Source organism: Stegodyphus dumicola, chromosome 2, assembly GCF_044657685.1.
Source record: "Stegodyphus dumicola isolate Sdum_Otavi_A_Nest chromosome 2, ASM4465768v1".
In the NCBI taxonomy this organism is placed as follows: Eukaryota; Metazoa; Arthropoda; class Arachnida; order Araneae; family Eresidae; genus Stegodyphus; species Stegodyphus dumicola.
The window spans coordinates 121458400-121482590 of record NC_140769.1 but is presented as its reverse complement, the minus strand read 5'-3'; positions in this window follow the sequence as shown (position 1 = coordinate 121482590).

Sequence of the window (24191 nt, the reverse complement as noted above, 5' to 3'; positions counted from 1 at the left end):
CTACCACAAAATAAAAAATCAGAAAAATACTTGGTTCAAAATAAAGCTGTTCTTAATTTACAACTCTTAAGTTTTCGTTGAGATTTCAACAGGCTTTCAAGCAAAAATATAAACAGCAGACATTAATCTTTGGGCTACAAAAATTATCGACTGGCAAACACTTTCTACGTATTGCCGAAATTAATTCACTTCCTTTCCCATTTAACCCAACTTTCCTTTTAAGGGAAACTTTCGAATCTCCATTTAACACGGTCAACTCTCGCATGTGGAGCTCAAATTCCCATTCGCGTGCTTGGAATGCTTTGTATTTTTCAAATCAACGAATACGGAGGCATTCGCAAACGAAAGAGAGGAAGAAATAATCTGAATACTTCCACTCTGTCTCGAGTGGGTTAATTAAATCATGAATATAAATTAAAGTGCGTGAGAAAGATGATGATATGGAGGAAAGATGCGTGTAGTTCGGAGTGTTAGAATTTTAGGTACTGAAAAATGAAGAGGTGGGTAACAACACAGTTCTTCAACATATGGCCACTTTAGGAATCTGGAATTAGGTTTATTTAGGCTCATCTGATGAGATATAAATGATGCGCACTGGTATTAAATTTTAATAATACTACTCGTATAATCATTAGTCTACGCCCAAATAGATGCGGAAATAAGCTAAGAGAAAAGCAAATGGTTAACATAGGAAGATAAGTAAACTGACATATTGTATCAATTCTGCATCATGCCAGTTAAATTCTGTCTAAGGATTTTTTGCTTTTATTTGCAGATAACATATTCAGAATTCAAGATATTTACATACTTGTCGAGTTTAGCAAATTGTGGGGACTACCCAGTCGTACAAGCATATATTTAAATTGAAATTAAAGATATCTTTTTAATCCTATTTAGGTTATTTTAACTTTACTTAGTTAATAATAACATGTAATATTTTTGTTGGGTTTTATTTTATTTTACTTACAGTTAATTTTATTTTGGGAGTAGCCTTTCCTTTAAACTCTCATTTCCCAACATATGCTTTCCTGCCAGAACGGGATTTCAGTTTCGTGCGTTATGCAAAGTAGGGTAGAAAGCTACTATTTAAGCTGGGGTTTGAGACACTTCAGATAAGCCTGAGACGTTTAGACGAATAGACGCACGAATAGACCCAAATTACAGCAACTTGAAGTAAATTTCTTCTAATCATTACTAATTCACTTCGGTTCTTTCGAAACACTGTTATACATCAAGGCATCAATATTAAACCCATCAGCAATGAAATTCAGGTTTTTTAACAAATTTCGCATAAATTGTGAATATCATCTAAACCAGCGGCGGTCGCCAACCTGTGGTCCGTGAAAACTTTTTGATGGTCCGCAGAAAAATTGGGACATTATTTATATTTTTATGAAGATTCAGTTTAAAAAGGACGAGCAGCAAAACCTATGAATTATTATGGATTATACATTTTTTAAAAAATTTTAGCTACTACTTTTAGCGAAATTCCTTCTGAATTTAGCGACTTTTTAGCTACTTTTGCAAGTGTATCTAGCGACATTTGAAAGTGAGAGTTGGCATCCATGGATATGCTGCTGTTATCAATAATAGCGCGAAATAGAATTATCTTTCCCTTTGAATTACAAACATATGCTATTGCGGTCATTAATAATACAGTTTTTCTTCGTGTCAATAGACATTTTGATGGATTACTTATGAGAACCATCTGCATTCTTGTTTATAATTTCATTACTGGAAGTTTCCGTTTTTGTTTTGTCTAACTGTTTATGGACGGCGCCATTGCTGACTAAGCGATCATTATTATGTTTACAATAATTAAAAATTGACGGCATAGCACTTTCAGTTTATTGAAATTGCTTTGCGTTTGCCGCTTTATTCTTGCTTTTTGTGAAGTTCCTTTTCAATGATGTGGAAATATGAAGCTTTCTGTACAAGAAGGTAAGATTTTTGTACTTTCCATGCAGTTTTTCAGTGTGAACGAAATATGTGTAATTTGCTGATTATTACTGTATAAAATATTTTATCTTTTTTTTTTTTTTAATTCATATTAGTGGTCCGCCGAACTTAAAATTATATATGTAGTGGTCCGTGAAGTTCTAGGGGTTGACAACCTCTGATCTAAACGATACAGTTCAAAACATCGTGCCTTAGGGATATTTTTTTAAAATAAATCTGATGTGTACACCACATGACTTCCTTGTACGGAATATAAAAGTATACGTATTTTTTCTTGTATTTCATTTAAACTTGATGGTTTGAATTAAATATACTTCATCGATAGCGCATAAACCACAAAAGAATAAATGCACTCTTTTAAAATTCACTATATAGTGGTACCTCGATATACGAGCGCCCTAATATACGAGTGTTTTGAGATACGAGCCTCCAAGCGATCGATATTTTGCTTTGAGAGGAGAGCAAGATTTGAGATACGAGGAATCGCACACTACACCGCTGCACACGACCGCAACATGTGCATGCATGTTGGTGTCGTATGCAGCGTCTAGCAGTTTTTCCCACCTCAGATTAGACCACTGTCTGTGTTCTTGTTTCCCTCATTTTCGAAGCATTTTTGATAAGTTGGTTTCGCGTTTTTTGCTTTTTGTACATTTACAAGACATTATCATATTTATTTTTATAACCATGGGTCCGAACCATGGGTTTTATAACCATGGGTCCGATGTCTATTGAATTAAAGCGTAAAATCATAGAAAAACATGAGCAAGGTGTGCGAGTAATTGACTTGGAGTAGATGTACGGGCGTAGCACATCAATGATATGAACTGTGGTTAAACAGAAGGAGTTGATAAAGGGTATAACGCCAGCTAAGGGCGTTACAATAATTTCTAAGCTCCGGACCTCTCTCCATGAAAAGATGGAGAAACTACTGATGGTGTGGGTGACAGAGAAGCAGTTTCAAGAAGGAATCTTAACACAAAGCATCATATGTGAGAAGCACGAGCGATTTACGGTGATTTCCCGAAGCAGATTCCACACACTTCCACAAACGAGGAATCGGAAGACTCGTTTAAAGCCAGTCGTTCGACAACTTTAGGAAAATGACCGGCATTCACTTCGTCGTCAGGCATGGTGAGGCAGCAAGTTCGGATGTAAAGGCAGCTGAGGTTTACATCAAAATGCTTTCCGAACTGATAGAAGCCAAAGGGTACATCCCCCAGCAAGTATTCAACTGTGACGAGACAGGGCTTTTCTGGAAAATGATGCCGAATAGGACTTACATAACGGCAGAGGAGAAGACGATGCCAGGTCACAAACCCATGAACTCTCTAGCACTTTGCGCCAATGCGAGTGGCGACTGCAAAATCAAGCCTCTGCTAGTATACCATTTGGAAAATCCCAGAGCCTTTAAGTCACATAAAATTTTGAAAGAAAAACTGCCAGTTACGTGGAGGGCAAATCTGAAGGCGTGAGTCACCAGGAAATTCTTTTTGGAGTGGATAAACCTGGTGTTTGGCCCTTCTGTTAAGAAATATCTACAGGAAAACAACCTACCTATGCAAGCCCTTCTCGTCCTCCACAATGCTCCTGCTCACCCACCAAATCTCGAAGATGATTTACTCGAAGAGTTCAAGTTTATAAAGGTTCTGTACCTACCACTCAACACCACTCCTATCCTGCAGCCCACAGATCAGCAGGTGATTTCTAATTATAATAAGTTGTACACCAAGCAAATTCTTCCGCGCTGCTTTGAGGTGAATGAAAACGCAAACCTTACCTTTCGAGAGTTCTGGAAGGACTACTTTAACATTGTGATATGCCTAAGAATTATTTATCAGGCCTGGATGGGTATTACAACGAGGATTTTAACCTCTGCATGGAAGAAGGTGTGACCTGAGGCTGTAGCTGAAAGTGTCTTTGAAGGATAGGAACGCAAAGTATCAGTGGATTGTTTCTCTGGGAAAATCCATGGGTCTGGAGGTGGATGAGAGAGATGTGAACGAACTCGTCGAGGAACAGTTTCAGGAGCTGAAAACCGCTTAGATCCGCAGCCTTTCCCATCACATACAGAAGTAAGTGAAAGAATGATTCATCTGGAACTTTGGAACTTTGCGGTTATACTGGCTTTCAGCAGGAAATTAAAATCCTGCTCTTGCCAGTTCCTGATGTGATCCCATGTGGAGCCTGACAGAGTAGAAACCTGAAAGAAATTTTCTCTCGTGGAGGTAGAAGTGTGCTGGAGAGAGAGAAAGAGAAAAAGAAGCACTTTGCTCCTGTACTGCTACATCTTGGATGGAATACGCCAAGCAGGGGCCGGAGAAAGAAACTTCGGATGACCTGTGTAGGATAGCCCGAATACTAACTGTTCATTCGTCGGAGCCAGTCACGTGGGAGGTCACCCTCCCAGAAACTGACCCAGATTGATGCTGCTTGAAAACCAGAAATCTGGAACTTAGAATTCTGAACTCAAGAGATGGGCGGCGAATGGGTGGAGGTTTTTGTCTTCAGCCAGGATTTCGTATATAAGAATGTCCTAGAAATTAGCGGGATTCACATTGATAATATTATTTAAAAAATTGTTGTTTATTCTGCTGAGGTAGTCCTGAATAGTATCTATTTTCAAGTCGGAGTGGAGGGTCTTATTCCGAACATAGTAAGGAGCTTTTGTGATGATTCTTAGCACCTTATTTTGAAGCACTTGGAGTTTGCTAATTTCGTTTGCTTTGTAGTTTGCCCAGGCTGGGGAAGCATACGCTGATTCATCAGACTCTCCGGCAGCAGTTAAATACCACTTCCACCTGATCACGTGCCTTCCACGTCATCAAGGCGCGTTCATCTCAAAATGTAGGGCTGGTTATAATGTTTTGGCTCTTGAGTGTATGTCGGTGGTATTAGCTCAGAGCCAACTACCCGTTAAATAGCTCCATGTAGCCTCGGCTGATTATTTTATCTAGATTTAGTTTTAGTTTTATTTTCTAGTTTGAGTTTCCGTGAACAATGTTTATGAGGTATTTGCAATCATGAGCAGTGCATTCTGTTAACTGTTTAACTGTTCTTGAGTGAATCAAAGGGCCTTCTCACCCTTGTTCTTAATTTGTTACTGATATGATAGAACTTAAAGAATAGTCCCTTCTTAGTTCTAATAAGTTCTAGCTTCAAGTAACTTACACATATATAACTTATAAATATAACTAATATAAGATTTAGCTAGAATCTTATATTACTAATTGGCATTAATTATTAATTAGCGTTACTTAGGTTGCTAGTATAAGGTACTTAGTTGCTAGGTAAAATGTACTTAGTTGCTAAGTTACTTAGGTTGTTGGTACTTATCCGAGTACCTTACCTAGGGTACTTTTTTTAACTTCACGTGCAGTTTAAAAAAGATTCTTTAAAAACTGTCTGAAGTAAATTTGTTCAAATCTGTAAAGACGTTTACTGAAATTCAACATAAATGTAAAAGTGGGTTTTGTTTAATATAAAATTTAAAGAAGTTTTATGATTTTATGTATATTTGGTTTGACATATTGGTGCAAGAATTCAAGTTTGTTAATTTATAAATTTATTAGAACGTTAAGTTATTAAATCACTGTATCTAGAAGTCAAATCATAAATACTTAAAATTAGTGAACTTCTCAAAATTTTAAATCAGAAAATACTCAGTTTTATGTTAACCTAGGTATTAAATTAAATCCTTTAATCATTCGAAGGAATCTGCTTCAGATTACGTCTTGAAATAGGAATAATGTATGTTTAAAACCAGTTTGAATTTTACAAGTGTATAAAAAACCCAGAAAATGTATCCTGAGCATTTTCTTCAGTAGGTCATTTAATTAAAATTTCTAATCCTAATACAGAAACTACACTTCAAACACATCGAGAACTTAAATTATTATTTCTCATGTTTTATACTTCATCTTAAGAAGAAGCGTAATTATGCCTTTTATTACTTAAAAAACCGAATTTGATTTTATATCTCAAAGCATCGATTGTTTAGAGAATCAAAAAATTAACATTAATTTCTAAGATATAAACTATTAAAAAAATGGGAATTCCCACCACATCTTAACTTTCTTTTGGGATATGTGAAAATAAGCTGAAAACATTCTAAGGAAATAAACAGGATAAATGTAAAAGGCCATTCACAAATGACTAATGATAAGCTGCTTATTTTCCGTTTACTTGATGATATAATAATGAGCTCCTTAAACTAGGTATTATAAATTTAAATTTATTTAGAGGAACAGGAAATTTGTTATTGAAAGAACATCGAAGATAAAATGGCTATGTATAGTTTTTTTCCCTTCCTTGTTAGATCAATTTTGTATCAACAACAACTGTAAAATTCCTAACATCATACCAGTTTTTAAACATCATACCAGTTATACTTCAAAATTCAAAAATTATAAATATTAAATTTATTTTAAATTCCTAAATTTATTTTCGATAACACATTTTTACACTAAAATTTTTACTCTAATTTCTTTTTCATATTAAATTTTTGAATTTATTTTCGATAACACTTAATTTTTACGTTAATTTTCTACTGCATTTTCTATTTCTTCTTTTCAGTTTTGCTTGGAGTCCATATTAGATGTCATGAAAACATGAGATTTTATACTTAAAAAAATCGCTAATAGTGCGCAAAAGAAGTAGCAAAGAAACGAAACGTTGTAATTTTAGTTGAATTAATTTAATTGCATAAAATGTTTTGAAAATAACTCAAATCACTCTAATGTGGAATATATTCCTTCAAGTAAAATTGCACTTAGCGATCTTCCATATTTCTTTTTTTCCCTGACATTTTCGTTATCCATTTGTACGTGGTATCGAAATAATATTTTGTATCTCCTGAACTTGAAACTAGTCGAAAGTATTTTTTTTTTCTTTATGAACTCGACCTATTTCTTTCCAAGTACAGGCCAGAAATATCAAGCTTCAATCATATAGAAACATAACTTTCATCCAAAAGTCATTTCTTATGACTTTCCGTGTCGACCTACACTGAAAAATTGTATTAAACTCAATCTTCGGTGGGATTTTTTTTTTACTTATTTTTATTCGTTTTAAAACATGATGGAAGTGGAGGAGTTTTTCTGGCATCTCTGGAACCTCTTGAGGTTAAAGCAAGGCAGTTGAAACACGACACAAAATAGATTACAGCCTGCCAGTATGAAGCATTATATGTCAGTGCGCAAGGAACTTCTTTTCTTCCTTTAGAATGGGTTTATTTTGAAAACCTCTTCGAGAAATCCCTGGGAAACAGTTTATGAACAGCGTTCGAGGAGATTTTTTATCTTATCCACAGGGAATTTTTCTTTGCTTGAAGAAGTTTCGATGATTCTGTTTGTGGATGACTCAATAGAATTCAGACCATCTTGATTAAATGCATGAAACCTGCAGGGTAAGAGAAAGAGGAAAAAATACTTCGAAAAACATTTTAAGTAATAATTTTACCTTGAAACGGATTAATTAAAAATACCGAGTGTATTCATTACATGAAAAAGTTTATGAGTTGAAATATTCATCTTAAGTGCGCATTAGATAAATTAGTTTTTAAATAAAAATGAATAAAAAATACTAGCTTATATAAAAAAATAATTAAATTATAATTTAAATTTTAAAAAGTACTAACTATATTTGTTCTAATATATCATGGCTTTTTTCCCTTTAAAATTTCTGTACGAAACCCGTGCTATTTTACAAACACCGGTATGCATTTAAAACTTTGGTACAATAGCAATAAACCGCTCGGTGGCGAAGCGGCTAGCGCGTCGCGTAGCTACGCCGCAGGTCTGGGGTTCGATCTCCGGGCTGGGCAAATTTGACACAACCTTTCATCCCTTGAGTGGGTCGATAAAATGAGTACAAAGTTTGCTTGGGAACTAATCACTAGGGGCCTGCGACGAGCTGGCCACTTGCCCAGGGCATATGCTGAAGCACTCCGGGCCCAAAGGTCAAGAAAGCAGAAAAAGGACACTGCAGGCCGAGCCCCATTAGAGGATGTTGCGCCACTGAGTTTAGTTTAATTAGTTAGTATAGTAATAATTTAAAATAATACAGTAGTAATGACAATCCCTATCTGTTGTGTTAAAAGAAAGTATACATATTTATCTCTACCTCAACATGTGATGTTTTTGTTATTTACTTAACTTTCTTGTATTTATTTTGAAAAGTAAATCCAAGAATGCTAATTAAGTTTTTTTTTTTTTTTTTTTTTTTAGTTTTTTTAGTTTTTCAGTATAATGAGTTGATATTTGAGGGACCGCATCCTGCCGAATGGGCCGTCTTCCTAAGCGTTTCCATGATTTTCAGCTTATGTAACATGAATATGAGCAGATTCTCTCAGAAAGTTCTTCCGAAAAGCATCTCCCCTTTGGTAAATTGCCATCGTATAATTTTGCCTTAATGGACCAAACAACAAAGACATAACACATAAAACGTTCCTTTCAACAATAATTGCCTTTAAATGCAGGGTGGTCCTGGCAAATAAATTCATCTTTTATACTAACCCAGCCCACCGGCGGCTAAGCGATAAAGTCATTGAACAATGGTAGTTCGGTCTGGATTTCGAATTTCGGCGAACGAACTGACTACGCGGACATTTTATTTCAGTCCTCCAAGAAATTTTTTTAAGAAAATTCCCCACGAAGGCATCCCACCTCTTAGGCTGATATCCTTCTAATGTTCTGTCATAATTAAATAAAATACGTATATGCCAGCTGAAACCATCTTAGAAAATTTCTTTGAAATCATACACCCAAGAATTATAAGCAAATAACTTAATGAACTTACTGCAAAAATGGTTGTTATTTTCACAGAATATATGGAAAAGTATTTAGCTATTGAAATTTATTAAATATTCGTTATATCAAGCAAGCACATATGAGTAATTATACATTAACTAGAAAGGGAAGCTTTATTTCTCAAAAACAAAAACAAAAACAAAAAAACGCCCATTCAACTTAAACATTTCTCATACATTTGAATGTAAATTTATCTTCCTATGGATTATGTTATTGGTAACATTTTTCCTTTAAAGAATGATACAAAAATGACAGTTCTGAACGTTTAGCGATCGTTTTTGCAAATCGTTCTTGGAATATTTATTAATGCCACTGAATTTTCTGTGTTCTAAGTGAAAAGTAAATACTTGTATGGGAGAAAAATTCTCGTAATGGCAAATTGATTCATACTAGGAATAATATATGCGTAGAAAACCAATAACTTGAAGACTAAAACCATAAAAAGAGCATTTAACAATAGGTAACCAAACAAAGTATTCCAAAAGTAAGAACGATAACAAAACGGAGATGGGTTACCAGATTATTTCTTTCATACTTAAAGCTGAAATAACACTTGGCGTAGGCTTTTGATTTCCTTGTGTATGAGATTTCTATCTAATCTAAAATTATTATATATGTATCTTAAGATTATTTGATAATGATTGCAGTATGCTAATCATGCTTAATCCAATCTGGAATTTATTCGCGGAAAGAGAATAGGTAATAAAATGAAATAAAGAGAATAGCTAAGTACGAAAAGTAAAATTACTTTTTAACACTAAATTTTATCATTTCCTAGTTTGTTATAACCTGAAGGCAATTCGATTTTATGTGTTATAGTCTTACAGAAACTGCATATTGATATGAGAGCCTAACTTAGGGCAATTGTATATTTATTTATTACAAAGTTATTTCGTTGTAACCTTACGGCAACTGCATATATATTTATCATAAATTTATTTAGTTATAATGTTATGCCAATTGCATATTTATATAAAGATACTCTTGTACGGTTATAACACATTAAAATTTTATATCTGTAATGTAATATAACTTTATGGCAATTGCATATTTATATGAGCAAGTTGTTCGACAAATTACTAAATTTAGTGGTTAATAAATAAAAATCTGATGTGTGCACCACATGACTTCCTTGTACGGAATATGAAATTATACGCATTTTTCTTGAATTTCATTTAAACTTATTGTATTGAATTACGTTTATTTCGTCGACAGCGCATAAACCACAATAGAATAAATACACTCTTTAAAATACACTACATTTGTATACCAATGCGACACTCTGGCCCTAGGTTCAATTAACAGCGTTACATTTCATTCATTTTTTAACTCAGAATGCACAAAATTTATATCATCTTAAAAATTATCTAATCGTTGCCACATGTTCTATTCAAATACTATAATAAATCTAAAACGATGTATAAAAGAAATTAAGCAAGCAACAACAACAACAAAAAAAGAAACAGTTTTACACAGACGATTCAGTATTTCTCATTCAATTATCTCAGTTTTCACTTCGCGACAAGGCAAAAATACATAAAACCTCAATATATATGTACTGAAATTTATGAGGTAAATCTTAGACACGTATTTCCGCGAATAAATTCCAGATTGGATTAAGCATGATTTAATTTGCAATAATAAAAAAAGTCGTTATCTTTGTTATTGCGAAGCTTACTTTCTTTAGATTGGCAACAAATGTACTATTCTGCTGTTTCAAATGTAAACAAACATTACCGCCATTCCAAAAATAAGTAGGCTTAGAGGCACTTAAATATCTTTTAAATTGTTAATAATTCTAAAATTATTCCATGCAGATTTACTAAAGGCATAAAAAACTTAACCGGAAGATAAGAACAACATAATTCAATCACTTTTAAAGCAAAAAGTGCCCAATTTACAAACATATATGAATAATGAAACTGAGCTCACTCAGCGTAGTAACAGAGTGGATATATATATATATATATATATATATATTTATATACTTTTAGTGTGACCGATTGCAACCAAAACACTAGGTAGACATCTACATGTTATAGCATTGCTATATACAAAATTTCAACGCTCTGAGGTTACTTGTTTTTGAGTTATGCGAGATAATTACCTACATATGCACAGACGCCACGAAACGTTCTCTTCAGAATTTATTTTTAATCAGTTTTATAATTTTATTGGGGGGGGAAGAATCCTTTATTCAGTTCTTACGTACGGATGTGAACAAAAATATCGTTAAATTGCATTCGATACCGGTCGAAGTGGATATTTTTGTTGAAATATGATGCCTGAAGTTTTTCGCGATTACAATACTTCCTTTTTACTTCTTACAAGGAAGTAAAAAAGTAACATTTAATTTCTAACATTGTACATTTAGATATGTTGAGCAAAAGGTATCGAAAGATAATATATATAATAATGTACTCAAAATGTATAACATTTAATGAGCAAGATATACTTATCTGATTCAAAGCAGAATCTTACAAAAAAATGATCTGTGCTAGTTGGAAAATTAATTGATTTATTTCAATAAAATTTGCTGCCGATAAGAATTTTCCTATATTTCCAAAGACTGGATACTTACGCTGGTTTTTAATAAGTTGTTCGCGTTCGCTGATAACTGTATTTAGAAATCGCGCTTAAACTGGTGGTGATCTGAATAAGGCGAAGCACATAACGGCTATTTGTTTAAGAGGGGGAATGTCCTTCAGGGAGGACCTATGTAAGGAACCTGGCTCGTATTTATTGGCTAGAAAACTAATGTAAACTAACCATACAGCCAGCCTGTTTCCCTGGATTGTACACCATGACAAATGTATTCAGCAGTCTTTAACCATTAGGCCCCAGGTGAGGCTCGGTTAAATTAGGAGCTAGGTTATTAGTACCTAGTTTGGTCTTTTATTTCTAAATATTTAAGATATTGTTAAGTTCTCAGACACAAAAATCAGAATTTAAGTTATCTTATTTCAATAGTAAATTACTATGCCGTGGTGTAAATAAATATTCAATTTCATTTGCTGTTATTACATTCAGTTAGCGTTCTTGGAATCTGAGCAAAAGGCAGGATGATAAACTTTTTACACTCTGGGAAGACAAAATAAATGTTTCGATAGGTTTGTGTATAGTGTTTGACAAATAGTAGGTTTTTCCTACAAGCTTAGGTGTCAAAACAATTTTGCAGTTTTAAATGCTTTCTCGAATAGTTCACTAGGATTACTATTTCTTCTGATTGCCTTTGCGAATATAACTAGAGTCTTGTCTAAAAACAAGGAGTTTACTAAAAACTATGTTCCTGAAAGTGTAGAAGATACAACACAAATGGGAATGGTTTAACTACCCTTTATTCTTCAGTGTTTACAGATGTTCCCGCACTTCGGGATACAAAGACCAGTATTTATGGTCTGAAACGTAAAAATAGGAACTAAAACTAATTAAATTAAATAAGAGCTAAACTCAAATACTTTACATGTAAACGTAAAGATCGTACTTTTAGTCTTTACGTATGTAGTACGCCAGAATGCGGGAAAACTACAATACGTACTTAGTATCAAGAAGATTAAATTCTGGCCTTAAAGGCGGACAGCAACTGACTGAAAAGCGTGCGTGAGGTAAGGTAGCGAGAAGTCTTCCTCTAATGTTTTGGCTAAAAGCCACAATTAAATACTTTGCAGTTTGCAGAAATAAAACTAACCGCTTTTATTCTGGCCCAAAGTGGAAAATAAGAGAAGACAGTAAAGTTTTAAAATAAAATAAACGTTAGTAAAACTTAAAATCCTTACAAGTTGACTTTAAATGTTTGAAAATTGATCAAATCATTTTTAACTTTACGTTATTCAGTCAGAACCTTTATTGCAAATTCTTTGTATTGCATGATAACGCCTCTTCCCATTGGTCAATAACCGATAATTTCGTGGAATCGATTCTGTTCTAAAAATAATTATGCGTCTTCCTGTATATTTTCCAGATTTGTCTTCTTACGAATGTTTTCCTTTTTCAAAAATTAAAGTTCTCTCTCAAAGGAAAGTTTTTTGACTCTAAAAGGAATAAGAATGCTATTCTTACAGGCATCTCAAAAACAGACCTCTGCATGTCATCTCTTTAGTATAAGCTCTACAATTTTCTTAAAATATTATCTGATTATTTAATTTTCACGCAGTGAATATAAAGTAAAACGTCAATTACTTGAGCTTCGGAAAGTCGAAATTTTTAACGAAATAACTGTCGTAACTAGTACCTAGAAACAATTATTTCGAAAATAGAACTAATTCAAGGTCAAATTTTCAGTATTTTGTTTTTCGGAGGGGTGTGGAGATTTCTGTCAGTTTTTGTTCATTGAAACTTGACTAGTTCTGGACTGATTCTTTGCTTTTTTTTCCATACAAGAAAAAATCTTATGCAGGGTGTATGTTAATAATTCATAGCACATAGTTCTAAAATTAAATTAAATTTATTAAACCATCCCGTGTAGTAACTGAAAAATTTCGCTGGAACCCACAGGAAGTATGGAAAATACATTAATATAAACTAGTGTCATAAACTGTGCAAGAACCATTATAACTTAAGTGGGAAACACCTGATTTTTACGTTTGAAATCAGCATGTAGAAGTTTACTTCGAACAAAATAGTGTGCATTAGTGTTGATCCTTAAAAATTTGTTTTGCACAAATTGAAGCTTGTGTATATCCAAAGGAGTAACAGTAGCCAAAGCTGGGGAAGCATAAGTAATCAAAGGTCTAATACTAGAAATGTAGATGAGCTCTTTCTTTGCAAGATTAAGCTTTGAGTATTTCCCTACGATGGGAAGTAAGCAATTCATGACCTATCAGTGAATAAAGCTATCTCTGAAAGCTTTACAATGACTGGATGCCAGTGAAGTCGTGCAATTTTACTAGAAACGGAAAAATCCAGGGACCATCCATTGAATTGATTTGTTCATGGATTTTTTTTTATGTGTGTGTGCATGGGCTTTGACTGATAAGGCAGCAACAGTGAAAAACTTCAGGACTTGTGTTTCTCTTGATTTGCTTTGGAAACCTTATGTGTCCTGATTAGGAACAGGGAGCTTACTCAAACTATGTTCAAGATTTGTGTGTAACAGACAATACAAGCAGGAAGGGTATACGAAATCCTTTATTTTCTATACTTTTACAAGTACTCCCGAACTTCGGGATACAGAGACCAACGACGTGTGTAAGAATATAAAACTACTAACTAAAACTCTAACTAAAAGCTAACTTTGAATTAGTATAAAAATGCCTAGCACTAAAACTTACCTTTATTTAAAAGGGTACGTATGTAGTACGCAGAGCTGCTGAAACTACAATACGTTTGCAAATATCAAGAGGGCTAAACCTCTGGCCTTAAAGTCAGCCAGCAACAGAGTGAAAACTCGCAAAACTGCCGTGGCAAGCGGCTAGCTTCCTAAAAACTCCTTCTCTCTCTCTCTCACTCTTGGCAAAAAGCCACAACAACAAGTATTTGGGCGTTAGCAAGACAATTTGCACAAACAAGTTAAAGCATTTAATTCTGTCCGGAAGTAGAAAATAAGAAGTGATAGTACAATTTTAAAATAAAATAAACGTTAGTAAAACTTAGGATCCTTACACACTTGATTATTTAATGTTCGGTAGTTCTGGAGATCATTACGCCTGAGGAGACGGCTTTAACGTTGACATAGTCAATGACGATAATATTTTAGTAATGATTTAAGAGCAATTCCAAATAGCTTAAACTCCTTTGCTTACCATGATGCTAATTTCTAGGTCGCACATATTTAAACGATGTAGAAATAGAGAATATTTTTAAGGAAAGATTTTGATAGTAGAATAATAGCGTGTTTCGCCTGCTGAAGGCCACATTTGCTGCTTGATTCTCTTGAGAGCATTGCGTTATTTTCGCCATTAGGCTTGTCCGCCTGATATTATTAAATTTTTGAGCCAACTTGCGCGTTTTGCGTTTGTTGTTTGTTATGATTAAATCTAATTTAAATTATCTTTTTCTATGAATTAGGCCACAAATGCTAGCTGGTTTTGTAGGCACGAGCAGTGTTTCCATTTGAACGTTTACTTGAATTAAATTAGACCCTTTCCACGTTCCTGTCGTAATTTCAAAGACATAGTGATAAATCACTTAAATCTTACGTAGAGCTCTCGAAGTTTATGTTACCCAAGCGTGTGATACATTTAATATGCAGATTTTATTAAAAATATTTCTTAAACATGCCACTTTTTTTAGAGTAAAATTTTACAATTTTTTTTTTTTTTTTTTTTTTTTCAGATTACTGAATTCACAGATTTGCTATTTACAAGATGAATTTAGATATGAGCATTGACTCCCGAGCTGCATATAAATTAAAACAAAATTGAAATGGAAAGTAATCAAACTGATCTGACTCATGAAGCTTCTCACAGTTGTATCCCGATATTTCTTTTCTTTTGTGAAATATTAAACGTCAGAAAGAAAAATGCCATGTTTGCTGTATAAACTAAACGAGCATAAAACATTATCAAACTTCTGAGTTATTCTCTTGTCGACGCGTTGCAGAACTTGAATTACCTTTACTGCACAGTATCACTATGGCGAAAATTGTCTTTTCGAAATGAGATCTCATTTTGTATAAAAGTATTGCTGAATGAAGTTTCGGGATGCAAATCATCGTTGGTATCTACGCCGTATGGCTAGCCGACCATCTAACAAAATTACTCAAACATTCCGTTTACGATATAGGAAAAGTTTCTGATCGGACGTTTTTCCATCCACTAAAATGTTTGCTGTTAACACAGGAACGTGGGCTTTAAAGGCAACGAAAGCACGCTGATACAGGTTGTACTATGATTGAAAATGTGCCTACCTGTCCGAAGATTAATATTTCCGTTTTCCTGAAATGAACAGAAAATTGTTTGCATAATTAAGGGTAACAAAAAATTATTCTTTCTTAGTATATAACGAATGGTAGCCAAATAAAAGGCCTTATTTGTATCCTTGTCAAAAAAAGAAATTTTGACGTAGTAGAAGTTTGAAATGCATATTCAACAGGTGATACATGATAAAATAGAGTATATCCAGTTCATACATTTCTTGAGCAAATTTTGTTGTTGTTACTTATGCTCACTTGTCTGTGTTAAACATAGAAAATGCCGTGGTTTTCTAAACAAATATTTATTACTGAGATATGCAGAGATACACGCAGAGTTACATGCAAAAAATACAAGCAAGCAGAGATAAGCACAAGCAGAGAAAACGTTTACAGAGGTCATATATATAAAACTTTACAACAGATCATGGTTTAACAAATCATAAACAAGACAAAATAACCAATCAAAAGTAACATAAAGAATGGGATTAAGTTTCAGAATAATTCGGGCCTGACTGAAAGCTAATGATTGTATTGGACGTAACAGAAAGCTATACTTCCTTTTAACCAGTAAGAATGCGATTAGAAATATCTCAATAGTCTGACGAAGGCAGCCCAAGCCCAAGAAATTCCTGGTGCCAAGGAGCACTAGATTACGCATGCCGTTGGCAACAGCCTTGAGCATCATTTAGATGACAGTGCGATTTAGCTCAGTTCCGCCCTCAATTTTGATGGAGAGCACCCCGAAGAGACACGGGTCCGAGGGTCTTCCCTCTCTCCTTCTATCAAACCACACAAGAGGACTTTCTGATCGCCGCATATTCAGAGCGCCGAAATGCCGCACCGACTCTATACATTTACAAACACTCATACCTTTTCTGGCATTCGAACCCGGGCTCTACGGCACAGCAGTCAACGACGCTAACCACTATGCCGGTTTTGACGGTTCTTTAGCGACTGAATTTATTTATTAATTTGGCCACCTGCATTCACATAATAGGTAATCTAGCAACTTAACGAGCATCTGTGTAGAAATCAGAATTTGTTAGTATGTTTTAAACTTATAGAGTTTTTCTTTTAAAATTCACCTTCAAACCTATGTAATATCTTTAGAAAATTTTGTGGAAATTTCCAGGTATATACATGAGAACACTGGAAAATATTTCGTAGCTAACCCATTCACTCTTAAAGTATTGCAGTTGTTTCTGTAGAAAACCAGGAATTTATTTCCTATATTCAATACATTAGTTTTTAAATTTAATATTATTGAATTTCACTTCTTTTGGTTCTTCGTTGAATTAGTTGTAAATTTCTTATTTATTGTCTATACTGAATATATATATGTATGTAATATGAAAATTCCATAGTCAAAAATACATTTGAAATTCTAACTGTATGTTCTTTTCATTTTTAATGGCAAAGGTCTGTTATTTGAAAGTACGTGGAATTACCTCCACAGCCCCGTAGTCAAGTTGTTTTTCCCTCCTTTTCTACACGTACAGTTATAGAATGTTCTGGAGATATTTAAAGCGAACTGGAATGGCTGACGAGGCTGACGTCATTTCTTGGAAGCTCCGCCTTTCCAAAGGCTATAAAAGGACTCGCAAAGGAATATCGGGGTCTTTTCTTTAATGTAACGATGCAGTAATCTTCATACACAAAGTTATTAGTAGTTCTTTTCATTTACTCCGGAGATATGATTTTTGTAACTGCTATTTCTCCTGACCAATAATAAATGGATCCTTTTTTTTTAAACTTATCGTCTGATAATTTAAGCTACGACTACATCTATGATTCTTCATCAATCTATTTATTCCGGACAAAAGCTGGTACATCACACACACACACTCACACACACACACACACACACACACACATATATATATATATATATATATTCACTATTATAATTTAATTATGACCTCCTAGGAACAGTATTTAACTATTTTTGTGACTTAAATAAATTAAAATTAATTCGTGTTAAGTCAACTAATTCAGAAATGTAAAAGAGAAAAGTCAAGTTCGACTGCTGAATAAGATACAGATCATTGAATAGTCTGAAGGGAAGACATACATCACTGATTTTTCAGTGAAGTACCTCATAAAATTGCTTCATTTTGCCTCAGTCCCTATGATACCTGTTCGTATATGTGACGGTTGTATATAAAGGTATAAAAGTGACATTTAAAAATGTGTTTTGTAAGCAATAAAATGTAATCCTCTCTACCAGTTTTCTTTAATATAAAATGTATAGTATATCAAAGTAGTATTACGAAGCTTCGTTGAAGTTGTATACGTCTTGGATTTTCGTCAGACGGGTAAAATGTCAAACCTCACAGACTTTCAAAGAGGCCAAATTGTAGGAGCCCGACTAGCTGAAGCAACTGTAATTGAAACATCAGAGATATTAGGCATTTCTAGAGGTACCGTGTTTAAAGCCATGATAGCTTACATACAGCGAGGAAATACAAGCTCGACAAAACAAAATATCGGACCGAAGGAGAAGCTGGGTGAAAAAGACCAACGGGTATTGCAGCGCATTGTAATATCTAAAAAGAAAACAACTATAGCCAAAGTGACTACAGAGCTCAATCAGCATCTGGATTCTCCAGTGTCAATAATTACATTTAGGAGGCACCTTCATAAACAGAATATTTACGGCACAGCAGCAATTCTCAAGGCACTTTCCACATATGTTTATGCCAAACGTCATCTAAGTGATGCCACAACCACAAAACCTGATCGTTTGATAAGTGGAAGACAGATAAGTGGATCAAGTAAGATGAATCATCTTTCACGCTTTTCCCTACAATAGGACGGGTGCCCATTTGGAGTACACCTGCAGAAGCGTATGATCGTGATTGTCCCCTTCCAACTGTAAAGCATGGAGGTGGATCCGTCATGTTATGGGTAGCCGTGTCGTGTTTTTCTGCTGGCCCAATTGTAACCCTGCAAGGAAGGATCACTAAGAAGAAGCATAGAGAAGCTTTAGCTGACCAGGTCCATCCTATGATGCAAACATTTCCTGCAAGAAATAGAAATTTTCTAGGATGATAATGCTCCTATTCATGCAACGAGATTTGTGCAATCATGGTTTCATGAACATGAGGATGAAGATGAACATTTTCCTTGGCCCGCATTGTTTCCCGGCCTCAATATAATGGACCCATTAAGGTCTGTTTTAGAGCGTTCGATCCGGAATCTATATCCTCCACCAGGATCTCTCTATTCAGCACTTTTAATGATTCGATTCCCAGACGAATCCAAGCTGTATTAAATGCCAAAGCGGTCCTACTCCATATTAATAAAGAATTCCTTATAAATCTAGAGTGTTTCAATTATTTTGGCTACAACCTGTATATTTCTTTGTAATGTTTGCTGCCTTAATTGCATGGTAAAATGTGTTTAAAATAGTTTTTTGCAGCTTTAGTAGATAACATTTTCTACAATATGTTGTTGCCTAAAAGTGTGTAGCAGAAAACAAATCCTTTATATGATTTCCATTAAGTTGATTTATCACGTATAATGCTTAATATTTGCATTCTGTACTTCAGAATTTAAGACTGGGAAGATATAATTTGAGATTGGCTCGATAACTGTCTCACAACGAAAAATAAGCATGAATGTGTGTACGCATATCTCCCTCTGAAAACAACGATGGTACCTAGGACACTCAAAATTTGAATAACATAGTCCTCCATCCAAATATGTACCGCGAACGGGCTGGCTGCATGGGCGTTTTCGTGGTTTTCCCCATGTGTAACGTGTATACGAGCCAGTTTCCCTTAGAAAGTCCTCCACGAAGGCATCTCTTCCCTTAGGCTGATAGCCCTAGTGTGCTTTGCCATAATTAACCACACCACACCACACCACGAAATATGTACACACAGAAAACCAGAATTTTAAACTCCATATTCACTTTTTAATCTATTTCTATTTTGAAAAACATTAAAGAATTTTTAACAAACTTAACGGTTTGAAATCTAGCAGTGGCAACACTGTACGGATTAAAACATTGGTATCTCCAATATTGTATATTGGGAATTGTATATGGAGATTGTATATTGGAAATTCGAAATGTATGTTGTTGTTGTTTTTTTAATATTCTGTAATTTTTTGTTCAGCTGAATTTTATGTGGCGTAAGTGCGAAGAACATGATATTTATTTAATAATTTGAACACATGAAATGTTGATAATAAAAAGACCAGAAAAATGTTTTGCTAGCCATCTTACTAAGAAAACCGTACATTGATATGATAAACTGAGAAAAAAGCTGAAGAAATAAAAGAATTTACGTACGGCAATATTTTATCGGGAATTCTAAACACATGCTGCTTTTAAAATGTTTGTAATTTTGCTGTTGTATTGCTTGTCGCGTAAGTGCGAAGACTGCGAAGTGTAAGTGCTAAGAGAACGCGTAGAAAAACCTTAACAAATCTTTTGGGCGATCGTTAAAATCTGATCCCTTTCAGATTTTTAAAAATTTTCACCATTTACTTTATTTTATATACATATGCATATCAATATATAACCCATATACAGATTCCTCAGTTAGAATTTCATTATTTTTTTATCTAGAATACCATACTATCTCACTCTTGATCCAGTTTAGACAGCTCTTGTAACAGTTAAAACGATTTCTTCGTCCTGCAATTGGTTCCAGCGATCCCTTCCCCGCTTTTAGGACGGCCGAATTCAAGTACTGGGATCTGTTCATTTAAAATGAGGAGAAATGTTTAATTTATTGATATTTCACGGTCCCATAACAAGCAGCGACGTTAATGGGCTCCATCATCAATCACAATAGACGCGGACAATTTAGCGCCTTGGGACGGTATCAAAATGCACGCCACAATATTGATTAACCATCTAAATGTCATCAACTGCTAAACTGTGAATTATCCCCAGAGTCTCTGTTTATGTATATCATATAACAAAGCTCATGGATCAGCGGCTTTGGGTTATCTTTTTCCGGTTGGGAATTTTTCTGCGTAGAGTTGTTTTCCATGAATTATCTGAATATTCGGACAGACTGAAGCAGTTTTTGTGTTTGCTGTTTGCTTGATTTTAAATTTCATTTGTGGTAGATGAAAATTATAGTCACCGATAAATATTTTTACTTCGAAATAATAACTTTCTGGATTACGGTTTCCTTAGAAAATATTTACACATTTATGGTGACTCTTATTTTCTATGTAGAGTCCCCTAAGCTTTGATGAAAATTATACCTAAGTAAATTTCTGTCTAATTCTGATAAATCTTGGAAACGTTCTGGCATTTTTCGGGGGGGGGGAAGGGAGGATTTTTTTTTTCCTCCAAAGATGTTGCGGATTTAAAATGTTAAGAAATCACTACTCTCACTTCTGAAAAAAAGAAAAGAAAAAAGAAATTATACTTAAATTATTATTTAATTTCTGTTTTGTGTCCTTCGAGATTGGGCAGGCTTTTTGTATATTCTGTGTTTTGTTTTAATCGTGTGTGCTTTGGCAACTATTTAAGTGTTTGTCATCTCATTAAATGCTATTTTCAAGCAGCTACAGAGAATATTTAGTGAATTTCATGAACATTAAGATTACAAGGCATTTCTCTCGCATTCTTAGCATGCCTTCGTGGTGTAGTGGTCGGCAAGCCCGGCGCGTATTCCAGAGGTCCGTGGTTGGAGTTCCGACCAGGGTATTGCTCATTTTTCATCTTTCTTACTTTGAAATAACCTAATGTCTCTACAGTGGCGCCCGAACTAAAAAAGGTCGTGAATGATGATTTTTCATCACCAGGATTTGGGGACTGGTTCCCATAATCCCCAGTCGCCCTTTAAAAGGGGGAGTATGTAAGGTATTTCTCCCACCTTCTTAGCTACCTTCGTGGTGTAGTGTTCGGCAAGCTCGGTGCGTATTCGAGAGGTCCGTGGTTCGAGTCCCCATCGCTCATTTTCACCATCTCCTGCTGTCAAAGAATACTTAATGCCTCTACAAGCTAATGTGAACAAAATTAGCATCCGCCTATAGTTATATTCTGCCTTCAGATATCTGGAATGCGTTTTCGCTTAGTTCTTCAAAGGTTATTTTATCATATGGTTTCTTTATAACTTCGTTTTTATAACTTTATGTCATGGTAATATCATTTAATATTTCCAATTTTGCGAATTTTGCTTTTTTCTGTTACTTTAAATTTGTGGTTTAATGAGTGTTGTGTGCGTTTTCATATTAATCTAGAGACATTCTTGATGTCGCAAAACGAGCTCAAGACTTCCAGTGAATCAATCTACAAGGAAAGTATGAACTCAAATATCTGTTGATATGCAAAATCTGAATGAGTGGTTTGATCCTGACGTAGAACGTTTCTGTAATACATTTCATGACTAAAGCACGACAGTAAAGATGGCAAATTCATTTTGCTTGAACACATGAAAAACAAACTTCTGGACAACTTAAATAAATTTAGAAATTTATGTTACTCAGAGAAAATTCTCCCATTTCCATGATGAAAGACTACGGCATTCATCGTTTAATATTCATTCTACCTACTCGATCTAAAAAAAAAAGTTATTTCCTCTCAGCCATCTACATCCTTTTCATTTCACTTTAATCCCGAAAAGAAATCACATTCTGCTACGATTTAAGAACCAGCTACTAGCATTTAAAAAAAAAAAAAAAAAAACTAATAAAGATGCAGGAAAACCTGCCTTTTTTATATCAAGAAGATTTATCTATGAAAATATCTGTATTAGAAAACCTGCAAAAAATTCTTGTTTATTAAGGAAACTGGGACAAAAATTCCTTTAGTTAAACCAATTACGACTGTGGGATTAGAAGTGGTATGACAGAATAAACAATATACGATTAACTAAAGAGAAACGAAATCTTTTTTTTTTTTCATATCCTTCCAGTAAGAGTTTTGTACTTAAATTTCCGAAGCCACTTTACCCTACATACATAAATCATAATGTAGATTACAGAATTTAACCTGAGGAGCTAACTAAGGACATTTTTTTACAATCGGACATTCCAGCTTCTGATTTAAGACCACATTTGAAGTGTCAGGGAAATACAATGATAATTATCAATGCTCACAACAGACCCCTTCCCGACCCCTTCCCAAAATGCATATCCTAATGTTTCGTGGCTAATTAGATGTTGAACGTTGTGGATTATTGAATAGTTTGTTATTTATTATTCAAGGTTTTTATTTTCATGAATTTGGACATTTTACATGCAATTGCATTTATACGTAATATTGTTCATATTGTTCAGAAAATCATTCTCTACAGGAATGTCTAGCTAGCAAACCTTCATAAATCAATTGAAACGTAACTAATAATTTGAATGACACAAATTGTAATATTTTTCATTCGTGCTATTCGGTTTATCTTCTGCTTACCTGGCATAAGCTCAAAGAATAAAAATCATACTTGATATAAAGTATCATAATGCAAAATTTAAATAGTCCATCTTTCGTAGAAACTAATCATGCTGATTGCATTATTATATAAACAACACTATATAAAGTAATATGTATTACAAATATTTCTAGTAGTCATGCACTTCCCATCGTCATGGGGAACATCCAAAAAGGGAATGCTAATCTTAACGAACTTCCAAAAGCCTGTATAATCTGTTTTAATTCAAATAGGAACCACATATTGTGGTAGAAGAGAAAGGCACTACAGTTGTTCTTTTTGAAATACACAACCTTCATAGTTAAACAGCTTCAGTATGTTTTTTCCAACTGGAAACCGAATCCTTAAACAGTACAATTACTTCTCTTAATAGACTTCAAATAATATATCCTTTCAGACAGCAACTAATAGCTGGAGATATTCATGCTCGTAGCTCAGGTTAAAGCTATTCATATAAAAATACGAAAGAGAAAATCTAGAATATTATGCTGCATATAATTTTGTCCTTCATAATAGGTCCGATGCTATACCCACACTTAAATCTGCCAATGAATGACTACATTAAACTTTTACCTCCCCACATGCAGCTAAGTGCATTCAAGATGGTGGAGGGATTTAGATGAAATTAGCCTCTCTGATCATAAATACATCACCTTTTCTCTTATGAAAAATTTTTTATCTTTCATAATTAACAGATTTACATCTTTCAAATCAGAAAATTTAATCATTTGAACATAAAATGCATATTATATTATAGCATTTGTAAAATAATTTCCGTAATTGTAAAACGCCTTAGTCAGTTAACTGCATATAGAGTTAATTCAATTAATCAGGTGGGATTGACTGGTCCAGGCAACTGAAAAGAAAAGAAAGATACAAGAATCGCGTAGAAGCAGGGATCAACTAAGTAATCAGTAACGACTAGCGGGAAAATCAACTCTCAAGGAATCTAGTGCCCAGAGAAGTATGCAGTGACGAAAAACGTATAGTTACCCAGAGTTCACACGCCAAGTGCTGGAAAGTACTAGCTATTACAGCGGAAGATGTTCCACAAGAACCAACGGAGGTCTCCAACAGCCCAACAGCCAGCCCAGCCGATGAAGTCCTGGGAGAATCAGAAGAGGTTTCCTACTGCGCATCCAAGAGCAAGGAAGTGCCCTGAATCTCCAGAATTTC